We start from the raw sequence: 19721 nt of genomic DNA on the forward strand, positions 1-19721 counted from the left end.
ATGATTTCAAAAAGAAAAAAAAATAGGAAATTTTTAGCAGACTAAGTATATGGCATCCTGCAATACCTTTTTAATGGTAACATGTTTCAAATAATGTAAATACTGGGTGTAGGTTAGAGAGATGGTTTCAGTTAGGTGGTTTATTACTTCTCTGTCTTCAAAAAGAAATGAAGCAGCAACAGGGAGAGGACTAACTTCTTCAGGACAGTGTTAGCTATATGAAACCAGAAGGCACTTCTGGTCTATGTCAGCTCTCTCATTCTAGCAGAGGCAGAAGTTAAGTATTTCAATGGCCCTTCTGTCTGTACACTGTTAGTTAAAAAGCACAGCTATGCCAAACACTGTTATTGTGATAACTGGAAGCAGTTTTAATACCTAGTTCCCCATGAAGAAAGTAAAGCAACCTGTTGCCTAATGGATACGCATTCAAATACAATTCAAGTCTGTCCTGATGCACCTGGGTTTTTGTACACCATCTCAGTAATGTCAGCAATTTTTCAGTATTTTCTTTTTTTTCAGTTTTATCTCCAGCAACTCTTTCCTAGTGAGAATAAAAGGTTAGTTTGTGGCAAAGCATTTTTCCTGAGATCAAAGGATATAAACAAGAAATATAAGCACCTCTCAGGACAAGAATTATGCTAAGCAGCTCACTCTTCTTAGCATTCCCAGCTCTTACATAACTTTAAAAGTCCCTTTTGGTAGATTGAAGAAAACAGCTTGCATACGGATAATAAAGTGTACAGAAAGGCCAAGTCAAAGCCAGTGTGTTGTTTAAAGTTACTCTCTCAGGAGTGTGCTAGGTAAGGATCTGAAATCCCATCTCCTGCATCCAGCACGGTGCCCTGCACATGGAGTGCATTTCACATTTGGAAGTTGAGAATGAGCCATTGTTTTAAATTTTTTACACCGCAAAAAGTGGAAGTCCCAGCCCCTAACTAGGATGAAAAAGGAGAAAAGCCTATCCTTGCTGCTGAAACAGTGTAATCCCTGTTTCTGTTTCTTAATGACTCAGAAGACCACTTCCTCCAAAGAAGACACCCATGAAAAGCACCAACTGCTTTTGTGGATAGAGCTGAGGCAAACCTAGGACAGAAGCTGAGGAAGAAGCTGATAGAACATGAGATGTGGCACTTAATGAGCTAGCACAACCTTTACTCTGGAGTAGAGCTTTGATGTGGATACCTACAGATCTTTTGCAATATGATCAGTATATGCATAAAAAAATAAACTAGTTTCCACTGTAGAAATGGCTACGTGTAAACAGATGAGAGAATGGGACTGTGAACAAGAATGCTTTTTGACCATTTTCAGACACATTTTCACTTTGACAAAGACATTCACAACTGAATAGCTGGAGTCTGAGCACTGCTATTTCTTTTGCCATCAGACACTTAAGGAGCACTATCAGATATTAAGACAGTGTGAACTGGTCTCTTGAAAACAGCAATTCACACAGTATTTTTAAGATTTTTTTAAAGGAAGACTAGTAGAGAAAAGCTTTGTCAGCTGCAAACCAAAAGTTGCAACTTGAGGGAAATGGTTCGAATCCCTGGGTCTTTCAGTTATGTAGACTCATGAGCTGTGCTGGTAGACTTACGAGCCCTGCCACCGAGGCAGAAAGAAGGATTCATTCTTTCCAAGAATATTTTTATTTAATCATTCAGAAGTGATTTTCTCCTGAGACACCCTCCATTCAAACTTTCAAGGCATTCTTTGCCAAGACATCTTTTCTCTTGGGGTGTCTTTGGATTTCACAGGTAAAGAAGTGCAGACTTGATTGCTCACTCAATCAGTTATAGTAGAGATGAGAACACTGCATAGTCCTCTGTACTTGGCAACACAGAAGAATACAAAGACTTACTCTACAGGCATATCAGAAAGAATGAAGCCAAATGAGTCATAAAATACAAGGCCTGTCAACAGTGCAATGGAAAGAAATCAAAACAAACTTCTACCTTATTTTAGAAAAGAGCTATAGGGAATATCTGACAAGTACATAAACCTAAAATGTATACATACTAATAAAAACTAAAGAAAAAATACATCATTTTAACATGCTCTTTTAGTACCTACTTACATAAAACAATACAGAATGGTACGTTTAGGGATAAGGATGCCATTAAATTATATACTTCACAACCAGCTGTGGTCCATTAAAACTACATTCCTTCCTGAATCATAACTGTCTTCAAACATTTAATGTCAACAGCAACATAAACCCAAAATATGTAATTTTACATCACCTGTATTGCATCCTGTACATAAGCAACCCATTTCTAAAGGTTTGTCTCAACACATTTTTAGAATCAGTGTAGCAGTTCAGCCACATTAAAACTAGCACAACCACTGAAACACATTCTTACCACTGGTATTTGGAAGTGTTAAATGAGTAGCTCAAATCAGCATATTGCCTTTTAAAATAGGGCTACTTATATGGATGTATATAATTCTTCTTAATCATGTAGACATTTGATTCATCTTCAAAGGTTAATCCCTAAAGTTTAGAACTCTTCAATGAAATTTCAGTATACTACCTAACATAAATTGACCCACCGTAGCAAAATTAGGTATCTCAGATTACTTTTTAAGATGGCCTTTGCTTTTTATTACAGTCTTTGGCCTTCAAAAGACAACACTGCTCTATTTTTGACCCTTCTCTGTAAATCAATTCATATGTTCTTTAAGCCTAGTGCCTTGTTAGTCAGTTCATTTACAGTGGCAGATTGGCAATAAGGGCTTTTGTACCATTCTGGAAGCTTTGGTTTCTTTTCAGATATCAAACAATTTCTAAGTATTCTTAGTAATGGAAGTAATAATTGTGCCATTATTTTCCAATCAGAAACCTCTGTTGATAGAAAATGGGATTTTTTTTTTTTTTGCGTAACAATTTTAGTCCTGAGTATCTTTTACACTTTACTGCTCCCATTTTCTCAGAAGCTAGCTTTAAGAACTGGTGTAGTAAGGGGACTTCAAGTATCCCAAAGAGTGTTCCCTTTTCTTTTTCCTTTCCAAAGAAAATGGAAGTTGCTAGGAAAAAATATGTGTCTGACCCAGTACAGAATCATTAGAAAAATCTAATATTTTTAATTTTGTTACTCTGAGGCTTTTTTTCAGTATACTAATTCTCACAAGAATGAAAGTCAGACACTAATTAGTTTTATAATAGTGCAAGCTATCAAAAATTGAGAGAGTTAATTAGAATTTCTCCCTTACCAGTCTAAAAAAAAATCAATCCAATAAGAAGGTTAAGCAAAATGGTAAATAACAGGACTGTATTCAGGGAGGTTCCAGAATCTACTCAATACTGAAAGTAGTATGGAACTTTTGGCATAATAAGGCATTATAAACCCAGCTGTTGGGAACTATACGTGAGACTTTCAAAAGTTTGCAACTCCACAGATAAATTTGTCTGTTTGAAAACTACCTGGTAATCGGTGTGCTGAAGTGACAGTTTCTGCCCAGGGACAACATAACTACTAATGGACTCTTTCACAGCCCCCTCTTTGCTGTGCCTTGCTGCAGAATAATATGTACAAACTCTTGGTGTAAAGAATGGACTGAAGCTTTCACTTGATTTCTCTTTTACAATGTCTACATGTCTGCTTTCTTCTGTTTTGTTTAAAGGCTAGAGGCATATGGCCCTTAGTGGCCTTGAAAGCCCATAGTGTAATTTTAAGAGACTTTGTCTAGGATAAAGAGTCTAAAAGTTAACCTAATTTGACAGTAGTCCCACCTGGAGGAGGTTAATTTATAAAAATGCATAGGAAAGGCCAGGTTTTCTATCTGATCCTTGCTATTGTAGGTAACAACAGTGAAAAAGAAAACACATATGGTAGCAACATAGGAAAGCAAATCAGCAAGACTCCTGTGCTAATATATAATGAGCCCTTTCTCCTTCGTACTGCAGCAAGGTCTAACAGGGAAATAAATATACACAAAAAACTCCAAACAGCTTATTTTCAGATTTTAATTTTTTTACAAGATTTCACAAGACCTCTGTAATGGTGGGTTGAATGGTCAGCATAAGATGGGTCTGAAAGACTGTGTCCAGACAGTTTCTAGCGTGTCTCACTATCACTATATCCATAATTGATACTAACAGAGAACCTCATTAGCTGTCTCCAGAGATAGAGGCCAATGAGAAACCTGAAAGGACATGGGGGATAAACAGCTGTCCAAATTATGATGCATCTTGCTCAGGCATCAGTGTTTAAGCTGATCACCAGGTCTGGGGCCAAAAATTTTATTCAGAGCAGATTGGCAAGGAAGTCTTTGAAGGTTTTGGTCTTTATCAATAACATGACGGATTTTCACTTTGTAGGACCTTCTAGACTTCTTTAGGGGACAAATTCTTCTGATCCTTTAGAGTCTGAACACACTGTTAATGCCTCAGTCTCTTCTACTCTTTTCCTTGTAGTGTGGTGTGCTTTTGTGGTTCTTGCTTTTGTATTATGGACTTTAATGTTATTACAAGCTTAGAGGAAGTGCTCTTTGGCTCCTGGGATACACAGAGAGTAGCCTTTTTGTTGACTTACCTGTACTAAACATGAGCCAGAGGTCTGCCTGCTACTTCAGAGGTCTAAATTTGATGTTGGAGGTGATGTCTTCAAGAATGCCTGTTCCATCTAGATGCCCCTTCCAGTTTATGCATTAGCCAACTTAATGGGCAGCTTCCATGCTCCAAATCTGCTCTGTCCAGCCAGTGAAAAAAAAAGACTAGGCAGTCTCCAGAGCCATCAATACAGCTATTAAAATAAACAACATAAGAAGAGATTTCTCAGTCTGATTGCAGCTGCTGCTGCTTCCACCATCTCCTTTCTCACTCCAGGGAATCAAACTTCACACTGCGGATGTTTTCACAATACGTCCTCCTGCCCGGCTGCCTGATATGTTAACAACAACCTCAAAACAACACAGGTTTTCCACCTACCTCTTTCTCTAGCTGATTGTAATCGTTGGTCCTTGCAGATTTTAGCCATTTCCCTCCTGAAATTTGTCATCTTATTTTAGACATTTTTTCACCTAAAGCAACCTACTGTCATTGCCACATACACAATTCCAGAGCAAATAGCAAAGGGCAGTGCTGAGGACAAACAGCGTAAACAATATGTTACTTAGACCATGCCCTAAACTAGTTCAGGAATTACAAAGAGAAATGCTGTCCCCATATGAGTCAAGATAGTAATCCAACGTAATGGATTACTATTAGCTGTAATAGAGTCAGATTTTTCAACTGTGGTTACTAAAGCTCCAAGTAAATGCACTTTATACTGAAAGCTCCCTCTATGGCTACTGCCAGAGGGTCTGAATCCATCAGAGAGGTATTTGGATGGAAATACGGAGGCAAAAGTAGATCCACATTTATACATATGCTCACACATCCCCTCCTTCATCCATTCTCCTTCTCCAATCCATCAATATACCTGACCCACTTTCTAAATCTCGTTGTTGCAGATGTTGCTGATGCAAAGCATGTTTCAGCTCATTGGGAAGATACAGTCATCAGAAAAATAATGCAGTGTAGTAGTGTCTTCTTCTGTCAGAAGCAGCTGGAATTACCATTTACTTGGTCACCCCAAGGCATTTATAATTGGGAGGCAGGAGATGCATGTGCCAAGATAAGCTGTAAAAGACACATTTTATGCCAAAAGCAGGTTGGGAACATCTTTGTAAGTACAGCAAATGGTTGCATTTATACCTTAATGAAGGTGATTTTCTTTGATTTCATTTTTGTGGTTTGCATAGAAGCATTTGATCTGGTGTAATAAAGATTCAAGTAACATACATTTCTGATGGCGCAGTACCAAAACCTGCTTTTTCTGTCTGCAACATATTCATAATTCCATGACAAAGGAAGAGGATCTCCACAACTACTCACATTTCGGAGCATTCAGATCTGAATGTGAGGATTTAACTTGACAATGAAGTAACATTAGTTTAGCCAAAAGCATGATTTTTCAATTAATTTAAAGACATTTAAAATTTAAGTTAAAATAAACATGAAATGTGTTAGCTTAAATCTTGCTCACCAAGTTTAAAACGAAATCGCATTATCTCCCAGTGCACCTGATAGTTTGCTATAAGCATGAAATGTGTTAGTTTAAACCCCGTTCGCCAAGTTTAAAACAAAATTGCATTATCTCTCAGTGCATCTGATAGTTTGGTATACCAAGCTTCCACTTGTTATACCATACTTTCACTAAGATGGCAGGCTATGAATGGGAATGGCAGAGGCACAGGTACACATTTCTCTTTGACAGGTTTCCCAGCAGCAATAGTAACTTCTGGCAGAAGAAGAGTAGAAAACAGCAAGGAGACTATAAGACCTTAAGCCAGTTCAGCTGTTTTCTAGGCAACTCACTTAACTGCAAACACAAAGTTCTAGTGGCTCCACCAAGTGGGTGGTAAGTTGTTATCACTTGTCACATTCCCTGGTTTGGCCATAGTCTGAGTAGAGCTATCTGTGATGAAATGAAATTAGCAGTCTAGCTCCAGATGAAGAAGGATTGTGGGCAAGGTTGCCTCTCTCTACCTTTTCAGCTGTACTGCTTCCTGCATCCAGCTCAAGTTCACCACCAGAACTGTGTTTTGCAGTTTCCCAGTGGGGCACCCTCCTATCCTCTTCCCTTTTCTGAGACAGGCTCAGTAGAGCAATTTGTCAGTCTCTGAACCAGCCTCCCCCTTGTCAGAAGCAATTATTACTTGCTACTTATTACTATTTATTACCTACTACTAAGGTGTACATGCTGTGTGTATGGATGGAGAGACGAGGAGGGAGTTTTATTTTCTGGCTGAGGAGGTCATGTCAAAGCCAAACCCCTTTGCAGGACTATCCCCATGCATTGACAACACTTTGGCCATTCGTGTGAACAGCTCAGCTGGGAAATGAAAGTGTAACAGAAGTCTTCAATACAGCACACTGTAGACCACTGGCTCTCAACCCTGTTAGTATAGGCCTCACTTCAGTGAATACTTTTGCACCTTTGCAGCTGATCATAACCAGTGGCTCTTTGGTAGTACCCCAGAGGTCTGTGTGTTGTTTCATTACGTAATACAGAAACACCCTCCAGTGCCTCTACAACTCATTCAGACAAGTCCTTCTACAAAAATCAAGTAGCAGAACTGGGGCTAAAGACAATCTACCTACAAAGCTGTACCATAACAAGGTCTTTCTTCATACCTCTTCCTGGATAACACAAAATGATCAAATATTGCTAAAGAAACACCAACCCACATATTTCAATGATATTACCAACTTCATTGTTTATCAGAAAACATTTTAACTGGAATTTTTCAGCAAAAAATATCACCTGGAGTTCCCAGATGTCTTCATATTTTAACTCAAGTGAATGGACAATCATTACTTCTATGAAAAAATTAAATTAAGATAACAGTTTCAACACAGAGGAAGGGAACACTGATTCATTTTGACATGACTTTCAAATCAGAGACCTATGAAAACAGTACTGTCTTGTCAAGACTTAAGTAAATGAACTAGATGAAAATCACCTACAGAATGCTAATTAGACCTGTGCTTCTCTGTCCATCCCTGACATGCCACGTGTCGAACTTCCGCTTCTTCCCTCTGCAACTGAAAGTGAAATTTCTGACATTTGTTGCTGGGCTGCACTGACCATTAAACCAATAGTTGAGGTTACAGGAGATATATTTGTTAGGTCATCTTACAACTGAGCTGGAAAACCTCCTTTTTTAGGAATGAAAAGGAAGGATTTTACTGAAGCACAGAATTATAGCTACATAGAATCACAATAATCATCATTACAGTATAACAGAACTTAAAATGTTCATGAAGTTCAATCTTAATAACTGCATATTGTAAACTAACCAGGGCTGGGTACCAACCTGAGTTCTGGACTATTTAGGTCTTAACATGCTCCCAGACCTGTTCTTACCTCTTCCAGTTCTCACTCTCTCATGTCCTACCTGGGCTCAGTTCTGGGGTGGAACAGCATTGACATGTCGTTATTAAGCCATTTGGGCTCAGTCATCATGTTTGAAGAAAGAAAGAGAATTTAACTACGTGAACATGAGCTAGGCTACACTACCAGACTTTCTGGCCCATTTTATCTAGTGTTAGACACTGCCCCTACACAATATTTACAGTACTGTGCAGCAGAGGTCCATCTTAAGGGCAAATTGCCACACTAATTGCCACCTGCAGAGCCATCTAGATGGCTTTTTATTGAACCCATTGGTAGTCAGAAAGGGAAACCAACCTTGAATTAGGCTTCACAGTACACTTTTAGGTGTACTTACGTACCAGCTGCACTTACCTAAGGCTCTGATCTCACTGTGAGCTCACTGAAGCAATTCTAATAATTTAATAATTCATATGTGGTCAAAAGGAGTTATTTTTTCTAATGTCCTCCGAAAAATAATAGGTATATATTCAGTGTGATAATATATATATATATTCAGAATATATATATTCAGTATGATAGTATATATTCAGTATAACTATTCATTAGGGACTGTAGTGATAGGACAAGGGGTAACAGGTTAAAACTTAAACAGGGGAAGTTTAGATTGGATATAAGGAGGAAGTTCTTTCCTGTTAGGGTGGCGAGGCACTGGAATGGGTTGCCCAGGGAAGTTGTGAATGCTCCATCCCTGGCTGTGTTCAAGGGCAGGTTGGACAGAGCCTTGGGTGGCATGGTTTAGTGTGAGGTGTCCCTGCCCATGGCAGGGGAGTTGGAACTGGATGATCTTAAGGTCCTTTCCAGCCTTAACTATTCTATGATTCTATGATTCTATAAAATTAGAACATTTTCCAACAGTGAAAGTCATTTCACATTGCTCAGGAAATCTGTGTAACTTTTATTGAAAGAGTTCAGATCATCACAGCTTAGAAAACCAAATCACATTTTTTTTCCAAGAGGAAGGATAATGAAAATTAAATATTATATTTTGGAGTCACTAGTCATGTCATGTGAACTTTTTCTATAATGTTTAATCTGACAAGGACATTTTCATCTCCAGAAATCTATACCCAAGTGCAATGGATGTGAATATTCATTAAAACAACAGTAAGACAGTTTCTAACTATTATGGTTTGATTCCTCTTCAGGGAATGTTGTCCATATTGATATTTTTTGTAATGTTACTACTAATTCAAGACATTTTGAATTAGTTTAACTTCGTCAAGTAGATAAGATGGTCTGAAGTGGGCAAACTGTAAAGTTGAATGATATATTAAATTGAAGCCAAGTGAAAAACAAAGGTGCTAAGGTTGGTACTTGGGAAAGGAAATGGAAATAAAATAAAAAAAAATAGAATATCAAGAAATTCCATTCCCTGCAGCATCAGTGACCTTTGTGGATCACAGCTAGATCAGAATCTTTGCAAAACCAGAGGGCAAAGAATGGGAAAAGTTTCGGAGTTCTCCCAGACAGCTGAGATGAAGACAGGTCTCAGGAAAGAAGAACGTAACACTGCAAAGGCTAAAGGCCAAAGGAAGCAAGCAGAGGGCCAAGATCAGGTCTCTCTGCCAAGAATCCAAAAGAGCAAATTCCAAGTCCCAGAAATATTAGACAGGAATCCTTAAACAGAGATACCAGTCCAGAGCATATAAGGACGTAGCACCCATTGGGTATGTGCACACAGATGGAAAGGCCAAGACTGTGAGGTTCAGAATCAAATTCCCAGAATTAAGTGCTTAGGGTATCAGTGCTCAGGCATAATGGGAAAGAGACATAGTCATGAATCAAAGAGCCTGGATTTAATTTCTGGCAGCTAACTGGAGGAACTTGAGGTCCCAGCACTACAGTCTCTGGACCTGAAAAAAAAATATTTCTTTTTGAAAGTGTGTGGGTCATATATATCTTCAAGAGGGAAATAAAAACTATATTCTCTATAACACTGACCATCAACAGGGCTCTGCACAGGGGACACTTGTAATATTCAAATTCTGTGATTTATACAGCCACAGAACCTGTTTTCTGTGCATTGTCTTTTCAGACTCTTAGCATAGTAAACATTCAATATCAGAGTCACTTCTGGCTATTAAGGAAGGTATTCATATAGCCTTCACTGAAGGAGATTGGTTTGTTTAGGTTTTCTGTAGTATTTGCAAGCTGCTTCTTTCCTGATATTCAAGTCCCAGCACCTTCTTTTGTGATAGGGGAATGGATCTAGTAATCCTGTGACAGGGAGGGGTCTTGGCAAAAGGCTCCTGCTGAAAAAGTTCTGAAAGTCTCTTTCGAATACCAGATCTCATGAGAGGGCACATCTATGCTTCATGGCCTTCCCCCTTCACCAACCCATGTACTAGGTGCCGCTGCAGGCAGATTGCAGATCACATCACTCATGCACATCCTCCATCATCAGGTTTCGCAATGCAGGAGAATGGGCAGGGTGATACACAGCGAATGGCTAAGACAAAGGACAGTCAGGTGAGGAAATGAGATGTGATGACATGGCAGGAGCCTTTAGCAATCATGAGATTTGACAGGTTTGTGATTTCCTTAATCTAAAATGGAAAGAGCACGTTATCCTTTTAGGAGGAAAGGAGCTTGGGGCTCTTAACCTTAATGAAAATGATCCTAATAACATCCTAAAAAAAATCCTATTAATAATCCACAATAGCTGAAAGGTCAAAGAAGGATTGCTGTTAGGTTTAGCTGAGGAAATTCACTTACAGTCCTAATTAATGATATCAAATCAGCATAAACACTATTCTTTGGGCTCTCTTGAGCACGTCTGAGAACGTGTTCACTGGACCTCCTCATTCTAAACTGCAGGGAAGGAATTAAAGATAGTCACCACAGAGCTAAACGTGCAAACACCAACATAATGAGTCAGCCTGAGCTGCCTAAATGTGATTGTACTTCTCATGTATTTGCAGCTGTGAATACTGTGGGGACTAGTTCTTAGTTTCTCAGACCACTTGCTAAGCAGGAGACATTTTCAATGAAGTAGACAAATAGGGGAAAACAGGACAAGAGGATTCCTTGATGGAAAATGTCTGATCAGATTTCTCCAGTATCAAAAGAGCTATACAAACAGATCTTTCCATATTCATCTTGTAAATAATTTACAGTAAAATTAGCATATACTTAAAATCTCCTACACATAGATGGACTAGAAAACTTCCATGAAGCATTACACAGTCAAGAGGGCAAGTGCATATTAGATGCAAGAGACCAGGGGTCAAGAGCAGGAGCTGCAGACAGTACAGACAGAAGGTTCTAATAACCGATTCACACTGATATTGATTGAAGCTTCAGCTATCAACAGAGAGCAGCATGAAGCCACCATTCAGTGGAATCTGCTCTCTGATGTTCAACTAAGAAAGGAGGCAGCTGACAGGTCTGAAATGGATACTGACACAGTTAAGGGACCAACTTTATTCTCCCACTGGTGCTATAAATATTCCCTTGGTTTAACTGGTTTCCAGCAGTAAGTGAGCAGATGTGTCAGGAGAGAGATACAGCCTTTTTTAGCAGGATTTCAAAACTGTGGTCTCAGTGGCTCTCTTTTATGGGGGCATGTCGTTGCCAATCTAGACTGGAAAATTAGTTTTTTAAATGGTCTCCTTTGAAGCTTCACATTCGTAGGTCGCACATCTTGGCAAGCAGAAGAGAGTTATGGTATTTACCGATGTGCAAAAATGCACGGTTCCCTAGATATATGGATACCAACATTTTTGCTTTATAGTGTATTGACAGAAAGTGAAAAATGTTACCAAGTGCTCAGCTAGCCTTCTGCACTGTGAAATGCAGTGTGCTTTGTTCCACTTTCTTGTGCATAGTAGGCTAACAGCTCCCCAAGCAAGCACAGAGATGTTTGGTGATGCATGTGATATTCTCACCTACCTCGTACATTTGAACATACATTGTACTGAGCCTGCTACAACTAGATTATTCAAGATTATAGTAAAGGTCATATAAATTTCTGTGGTGACAAGTTCAAAAATAAAACTTACAGGAACAAAGAGAAGACAAATCCAAGCCTTCTGGCCCAAAACAAAATGGGTGACAATATCCAAAGCAGCGTGCAGAGGCTGGAACTATCTGAGGAAGTGCTGCTGGATTTCTAAACAACTGCACTATATCATCAAAACTTGCATATGAAAGCATCCCATAAAAAGCATACATCTCAATGCAATCCAACACGTTTTCAAGCACTGCACTGTTACAGTCTGGAGTCCTACTAATTAAGTCCTGCAGGTGAAAAAGAATCCCCTGCAGAAATCACTCAGATTTTCTAAACTTTCCTCTAACTATTTTTTTCTGTGTAACTTGTACAGCCGGCATCAAACATAAATTACTGTGGTTTTCTTGGCATGAGGTTGCAATGGCAGAAAGCCATGTTGTTCAAGTGATAAAGCCACTAAGTACCAGATACACAAAAAGGATAGGCCATCTACATTTCACTTGTTTATTTACCACCCAACCCTGAAGCTAAAAGACATTAAATTGCTGGCTGCCACCTTCCCCAGTTAGCACATAAATCCTCAAGTCCCTCAAGGGACTCTTGTAAACATGAGTGTTCCCCAAATATCTAGACTATTCTGGCTATGCACACAGTTACTTAACATCACTTGGCAATCGAGTGCCAAGCTCTGCTGGGTCCATGGGTTGGTGTTCCAGTGGAGAGGTGATCCAGGTGGTAGTGTCTCAGCATGTCTAAAGGAAGAGTGCTTGTTATTCCTGCCATCTAAAGGACACCTAACCAATGAGCTACTGCTCCCCCTTTTTTATACCACAATCTGGTGGTAAATTCAGCAAATGAAGCAGCAGAAAACACACATTCAAACTCATCTTCTGCTTGATGGGATTCAGCTGGCCTTTACAAAAACCTACTCTTACCACAGGTGGTTGGCTATTTTATGGGGCAGGAGTCCTCTCCCTCTCTCTGTCTGAGTTTGCTTCACTTTGCCTAAAAATTAAAAGCTCATTGGGTGAAGGAAAGTAACTTGACTGTCAGTGGTCAGGATTCTCCCCAGAAAGTTTGCAGTCCCAGGTCAATAAAAGTAGCTACACATTTTGCAATGAGAAGTTACAATAAACAGTGCAATCAACATTGGTGAAAGGATGATTCCCATGGGGCAGTCACTAAATACAAAGCATAACCCCCAAATTTTTAATTACTTACAAAAAAAAAAAAAAAAAATGACGGGGTATAAAAGTAGTACTGTCCCTTATCCTCAGATCAGGACAGTTCCATCAAGGGAGACAGATTAACAAATTGTCTACAAGCACTAGAGTCTCTATAGGGAGACAGAGCAGAACAAAGTGCCTCAGTATCTTTGTGTGCTGGTCCTAGTCTTTGAGCTGTTGTGCTGCTGCATCATTCTTTAAGCAAAAAGAACCAACACAAATTCAGACTTAAGAAAAATGCATACTGCAAGCTGAAGGGTGGCTGAAACATAACAAATCTCGCACTCTTACAGTATACTGATTTGTATTTTAGCACTTGTAACTTACAGGCACTTGGTACCTCTGAGCTTGGTTAGCTCGCCATCCAGCAACCATTTTGCAGGTAAAAAGGATACCTGAAGAGTCACTGCGCTGTTTAGACAACCATCTTCTGCTTGTTTTCTTTCACAGAGAGAAATCTCTGAGTCATCAACATCATTACTGCCTCCTTTTTGCTTACCTAGCCTCATTAAAAGGATTAGATTGATCAGCAAGGGGCAACAATTTAACCAGTGCATACTTTACAAATAAAGCTTCAGCAGTTTCTTCCACCTCCTCTGATGTTTCTGATGCATGAAGAAACACTGCGGCCTGATCTTCCCTACCTAGGACCTCTGTTCTTGAAGAGGCGGTATTCATTATTTGCTGTCTCAAATACAAAATCTGTATATGTTTAATCCTTCCCATCAGCCTAACATCTCTAGCTATAGTAAGTCTAAGATTCTTACCATTGTATTGGCTAAGCAACTGCCCCAGATGTAGCAGAGTACATTTAATGCTCCTTAAATCCCATTACAGCCAGAGAGGATTATTCACTGAGTGGCAATTAAAATAACCATGAAGCATTGGGGTTGTTTTTGGGGACTGTTGCACACAAGTCTATAGAAAAATTCAGGATGAGTGACACCAAGAAAGAAATTATTGTCAAAATCTGTCTCTTTTCAAAATAAAATAAGAACAATGGCTGAGATTAATGATCTAAAGATCACAAAACGTATATATGCTTACACAGAAATAAGCCGCAAACATCTCTGAAATCCAATGCAAGTCATTTTGAAAAGCTGCCATATAGTACAGAGTAATGTTAGCAGGCACAAGAGTCTACTTTTCTCATGCAGCTGAAGCATAGATTTGGCCAGGCAACATTAAAGGTGAGACCCATTCTACCTCAAAAATAAAACTAATGCAACGACTATGGGCAGTGACAACCATTCCACTGAGTAGAGAATTTAGCCTAGTTCTCTTTCCTACCCTGCTAGTGCACTGTTTGGTGCTGACCTGGAAGGTGGAGTACCACCTATTGCCTTGAAAAACACTTCTTCATTTCAAGAGAAAACTTTTTTCTTGTTAGTTTGCTATATGAGCAGGCATCCTCCCTGGATTGCCAATCTACCTATAAGCAGCTTGTAAATCTGATGTGATACCAGTGTTTTGTAGTCGAGGATAGCTGGAGAGAATTCTTTGTCTGTAAGCTGATACTAGCTTCTCTCAAGTGAATGCTGAAGTCCTATTCCTTTCATCTCCATGGGATCTCTGCCAGAGAAGTATCAAGGCATAAGGATGCAGCTCTCAGGATTTCTGCTCCTCTAAGCAGCATCTTAAAATTCTACAGCTATAGTTAAAGAAAAACTAATGAATAAGGTTTGGCACAAAGTAACAGAGCAGGCTTTAGATCTTCTGTTTATTGCATTTCATTTAGTGAACTTCCTTGCATGGGATTTAAAATGTGGCTTTCTACAGCAGCAGCAAATATTTTGATTTCTAATTAAAAAAATCATGTTGATTATTCAGGCCAATGGATCCACAGCAACCATGACATTACTTGTGACAAGTGATGGGAACACTGGATATTTTTCTCCAGAGATAGTAAATAGGAAGACAGCTAAAAAATGGAGGCAGCACTGGAAGAGATTAATGAGAAACTAAATGATTTACAAGTACCATGTCCTCATTTGACTGGGAATTAGATAAATTAACAAAAAAAAAGTCAGTACTCTAATGAAGCTGAAAGCTTCACAAACACATCAGAAATGGACTTGGAGACAAAGGGAGGAAGAAAGACCAGGGAGAAAGAAAGCAAAGAAAGAAATGACAGCCTACATTTAAAATGTGCTTAGCAACCCAATAGAACCGGAAACAATTCAAGCAGAAGCCCTTAATGCTTCCTGAGGGTGACAGACAGGGAAGGAGAAGCTGGTATATAGTAAACTTCATGTAAGATAGCTGACACAACTATTAAAAAGAGGATGTCTTGTATGTGGGAAAGTCTTGTAAGGCAACTGGGACATGCTACCCAGAATGCTAGCAGAAGTTTAATTTTAAACATAATAGGCTGGCTGGACAGAGGAGAGTTGTAAATGCTGAAGGCAGAGAGAAAATGAGCCTATTTTAAGGAACATACTTTTGGGGATCTTCCAGGATACATTCCTCTAACTACAAAAAAAATGCAGAAGCCATGTAATTTTTCCTACTTCAGCAAATTTCCATAGCCACAGGATGAAAAGTATTGATTCTTTACCAGAGATAAAGTTCTGTATAAAAAGGAACACTTCTTGGGAACCTGAAAAATGTTACTGCATAGCAGGATTTTAACAAAGGAAATAGCATACTTGGTTTTCAATAATTATCATCACTAGATTCATTTCTCAGGCAATGAACTCTGTCTTGTTCTTGCCATAGCCAGAAAGGGGCTATAGCTGCAAAGGAGGATGACCAGCCATTTACATATTAATGGTTCTCCCTCCAGCCTCTTGTTTTAAAGGCAGCATTTTCACTGAACCTGAGCGGAGTCTTTGGTTTATCTTAATTATTTTAATACGCCCATTTCTTGGTTTGTTTATTACATGCAGGTTCCTGGAAAACTGAAATATGAATCCCAAAAGATTTTTACAGGGCAGGTCTGTTAACCCCGCAGTCTATTAAGGTGATTCAGCTATATCTTTTTCATTAAAAGTCTGTGAGATTTTACATCAGTTTTACTTTGGTGGGAATTTGTAGCTGAAATAACTCTGTCTGCATAATACACTCTATCTAAACTACTGCTTAATCTGCTTAAAGCTTCTTGCTCTAGCACTTGTTAGTGAACATTATAATTAATATGTACATTATTAAAAGCATATTCTTCTGAAGCTGTTTCCAGTTATCAATTAAAAGAAAAAATATCCAACTTTCCTGGTTCAGACACCAAATCAAGAAATAGAAAAAATATTTTGACTCAATACTAAACTATATGTTTTCAATTTGAAAATCATCTTTAATGCGGAGCATGTTGAAATACTTGTCTGACAAGAGAGGGATGGTGAGAATCACTTTGGATGGTTTCAGTTCCTACTTGTGAAGGAAGCTATGTGGTCTCCATTACCTGCTTCAGTAAGTGCTTATGTATTACTGTGCAGCAAAAATGTTACATCAGGAGGAGTCAACACACAATATTCTAGAGATGATCAACATGAGGTGTCCCAAGATACGAGAACCACTGTTGTGATTTACGTTCAGCCTGGATTTAAAACCTCCTCATCTAAAGCCCAAGCAAGAAAAACTGGAATATGGGCTATTAATGGACAAAAAGAAGGCATCATCCCTTCTTATTGTTGCAAGTGGTATCTAAGTTCCTTTCCGAATCAGAGCTCTAATGTTTAAATATCTGATATTTGGAAAATATCAGAACTATTCTTGTCAATATTTATATCACTTCCTTTTAATTTTTTTTTTCTTTGTTTCAGCCAACATAACTTGCTGGATTAATCTCAAATTCGAGAATCATTCTGACAAACTTATTACAGCCAATTTACCATTGAAGGAAGGTAGGAAGCAAGCAAGATGCAATTCTGCTCTGGGTAAAGGCATTTTATAGGTTCTGTATGTGTGAAAAAGGTTAAGGAACATCACAGTGACCGTGAGATGAGTTGCCCTTTCAGTATGACATATAGCAATTTTTAACTGCATACTTAGAACTACTGGAGAATGAAATTTATCTCCGTGTAGAAAATTACACTTAAACCTTGAAAACACGACTTTAAGTGAGACATAAATGGTCATCTGTACCTTTTCCTGGCTCTTGAATGGAGCCTTATTTGCTCCCAAGAGGTTAGGGTAAATATGAATGCGCTTCTGAAAAAAATGCAGAAATGTCACATATAAGCAGAAAAATATTTGATTTAATGAAGGCTTTGAAGCAGAGGGGCATTGTGAATTCCTCTGAAGCCTGCCCTGTTGCAGAATTGCCCTTAGTGTACAGGATATTTCCTAGTAAGTTTATTCATGCTGTGCCTCTTCACTGCTTTGTAGGCATAGCCATAAAAGCTGTGTGGATTTTTTTGTATTTACTCCAGAGGATTTCCATTTCGATTCCATTTGACTGCTTAGGTAGAATAGAGTAGAAACATAATATCCCAAAAGTATCATGTGCACAGGGTTACCTGTGCTATTTCAAACAAGTATGGTTTAGGAGATATTCATAATTCGTTTTAATTCAAAAAGGTGTGCTAACTTTGCTGGACATACAACCATAATCAATGCTTTCAGTAGGACATTATTAAAAGATTCACAGATCTTCCCAAAGTGAGATTCAGTTCTTGACCCAGTCACCATGCAGTAATATTTTTTTCAAGGATTTGAATGTGAAAATAATGTTGCCATGGAAAAGCACCAAATAATATTTTTCCAACATGATATCAAGTGCCCATTAAAATCCAGTTTTGCTGGGCACTGAGTAATCTGATCAAAGCTGAACTTGTCTCGTGCTTTGCACAAAGGTTCTCAGTCTATAGCAGTAGGATCAAATAGAAGAAAAAACAATATGAAGATGATAAGAGAACAAGAAGAAATTCATTACACTTCTGCTCTGCCTTAAATGTATTTGCTATCAATTTCAATAATGTTGCAATGAAATTAAATCTATCCTATGATGTATTCTCAAAGCAAACACATACTGATTTTTCTTCACATAAATAGTATCTAGCAGAATTGGTGTTGTAAAAGGAGTCACTTCTGAGGCACAGGGAACTTATTATATTCTTCCTAGATGTCTCTGTATGTACACAATAATCTGAACTCAATAATCTGAATTCAGTCTCAGTAGGTAGGCAATGAAGTAGCACTGAAGCCACTGCTCCACTGGTAAGGAAATTACAGATCTTTGCATGCCAGGACAGCAGTGCTTTTACACCTCTTTCCAAAGAAGGCCACCCCACCTGCCAGGACACACCAGGGAGCAAGCAAACTATGCCAGCACAAACCAAGTGTGCCCTTACCATCAGAGTGCAGAGCACATAAAGTGCTTGTGGGACTACTGAGGATACCAAATGCCTGCAGGAAAATGTGAGTGCATTTGAAATGGGGGCAGGTTGAGGAGGAGGGGAAAGGACAAGATCATCTATGAGGTCAGAGGTGCAAGAGAAGACACTTTTGTAGCTCCACTTGGAGAGCTTTGAGGTTCTTCATGCCAAATTCGGTGGGACCAAAATTATTCCTGGTCTTTTTAAAGATAAATTGGAATCTGAGAGACAATCCTAAAGATAAAATAGCTCCATTAGACTAGCAAACTATAAATGAGGAAAATCAGGTTCTGAATGAATGAAAAGCTCCAGGTGCCCTACCATCAACGCAGCAGATGAGTTATCCTTAGTATCCACTGGCCCTGGGACAAATGGCAGAGGTGCTGGCAGATTCAGAGGAGTTCCAGACATGCATAACATACACCTTATCCTGTGGGTTACTCTGGGCTAATCTTTTCATAAACCATTGCACCAGAGGAAAGTAATTGTTTAAAACAAAAATGGAGATCAAGAGGAGAAAACCCCTAGGACAAATTATTTGAAGTATTGCAGCACCCCACCGCATTCATTATATCATAGAGATCACAAACATTTGATGAAGCAACCAAAGGGACCAAAGTGTAAGACATTCACTTCACTATTAAATTGTAAAGCTTTAATTATAAAAATGTCTGATGAACTCTAATTGACACCTTTACCTTCATGATAATGAGAACAAGGTGCAAAGGGGTTGAAGATACTGAACTACTCTTTCATTCCTTTAGATCAGCCTTTTGAATAAAGGCAAAGGCACAAATCTTGTAATTAAGAGGGAATTTGAACTGCCAGTGTTTGACCTAGACAAACTAGGTTTGTCTCGTGTGCAAGCAGGGGCTTATAAGTTTGGTATGATGGACAGGACACACACTCATCAATGTCCATCTAGATTCATAATGTGAATACTTCTTCACACATCTGTGTCTCATTCTCTAGTCACAGGCTTTGAAAACTAGCTTTTTGTGGCTTGCCACCTGCCTCCTCTCATCCATTCAGGAAATCAGCTCACACTGTGGACTCAATGACAACTTCATGAAGAGGGCTGGCACATGGTCTATGGACTATTTGAAGCAGAAAAGAATCTCAGAGGATATACAGTCCTTGTACTGGTCCTCTGAATACACGCAACATCTATTCCCTTGTGAATACACTTGAGTGAATACTGAGAAATCTTCAAGGTAGGTGGAATTCAGGAATGTAGTAGCAGTTGTGGCAGGTGTGACCATAAGTCCTTCCTGCCAGAATCCTC

General features: G+C 38.9%; 1 long non-coding RNA gene across 2 annotated transcripts in view; it reads right to left on the minus strand.

Annotated features, from left to right (window-relative positions):
• Positions 1–424: 424 nt before the first annotated feature.
• The window catches only part of LOC134155893 (uncharacterized), a 64741-nt gene continuing 45444 nt past the window's right edge, over positions 425–19721 (minus strand). For both annotated transcript variants that reach the window (XR_009961764.1, XR_009961763.1), the window contains one exon: positions 425–541. This is a non-coding gene — a long non-coding RNA (uncharacterized LOC134155893). The remainder of the gene's footprint in view (positions 542–19721) is intronic.

Source organism: Pezoporus occidentalis, unplaced genomic scaffold (genome assembly GCF_034315485.1).
Source record: "Pezoporus occidentalis ecotype Australia unplaced genomic scaffold, CSIRO_AGI_Poc_V1 ctg80, whole genome shotgun sequence".
In the NCBI taxonomy this organism is placed as follows: Eukaryota; Metazoa; Chordata; class Aves; order Psittaciformes; family Psittacidae; genus Pezoporus; species Pezoporus occidentalis.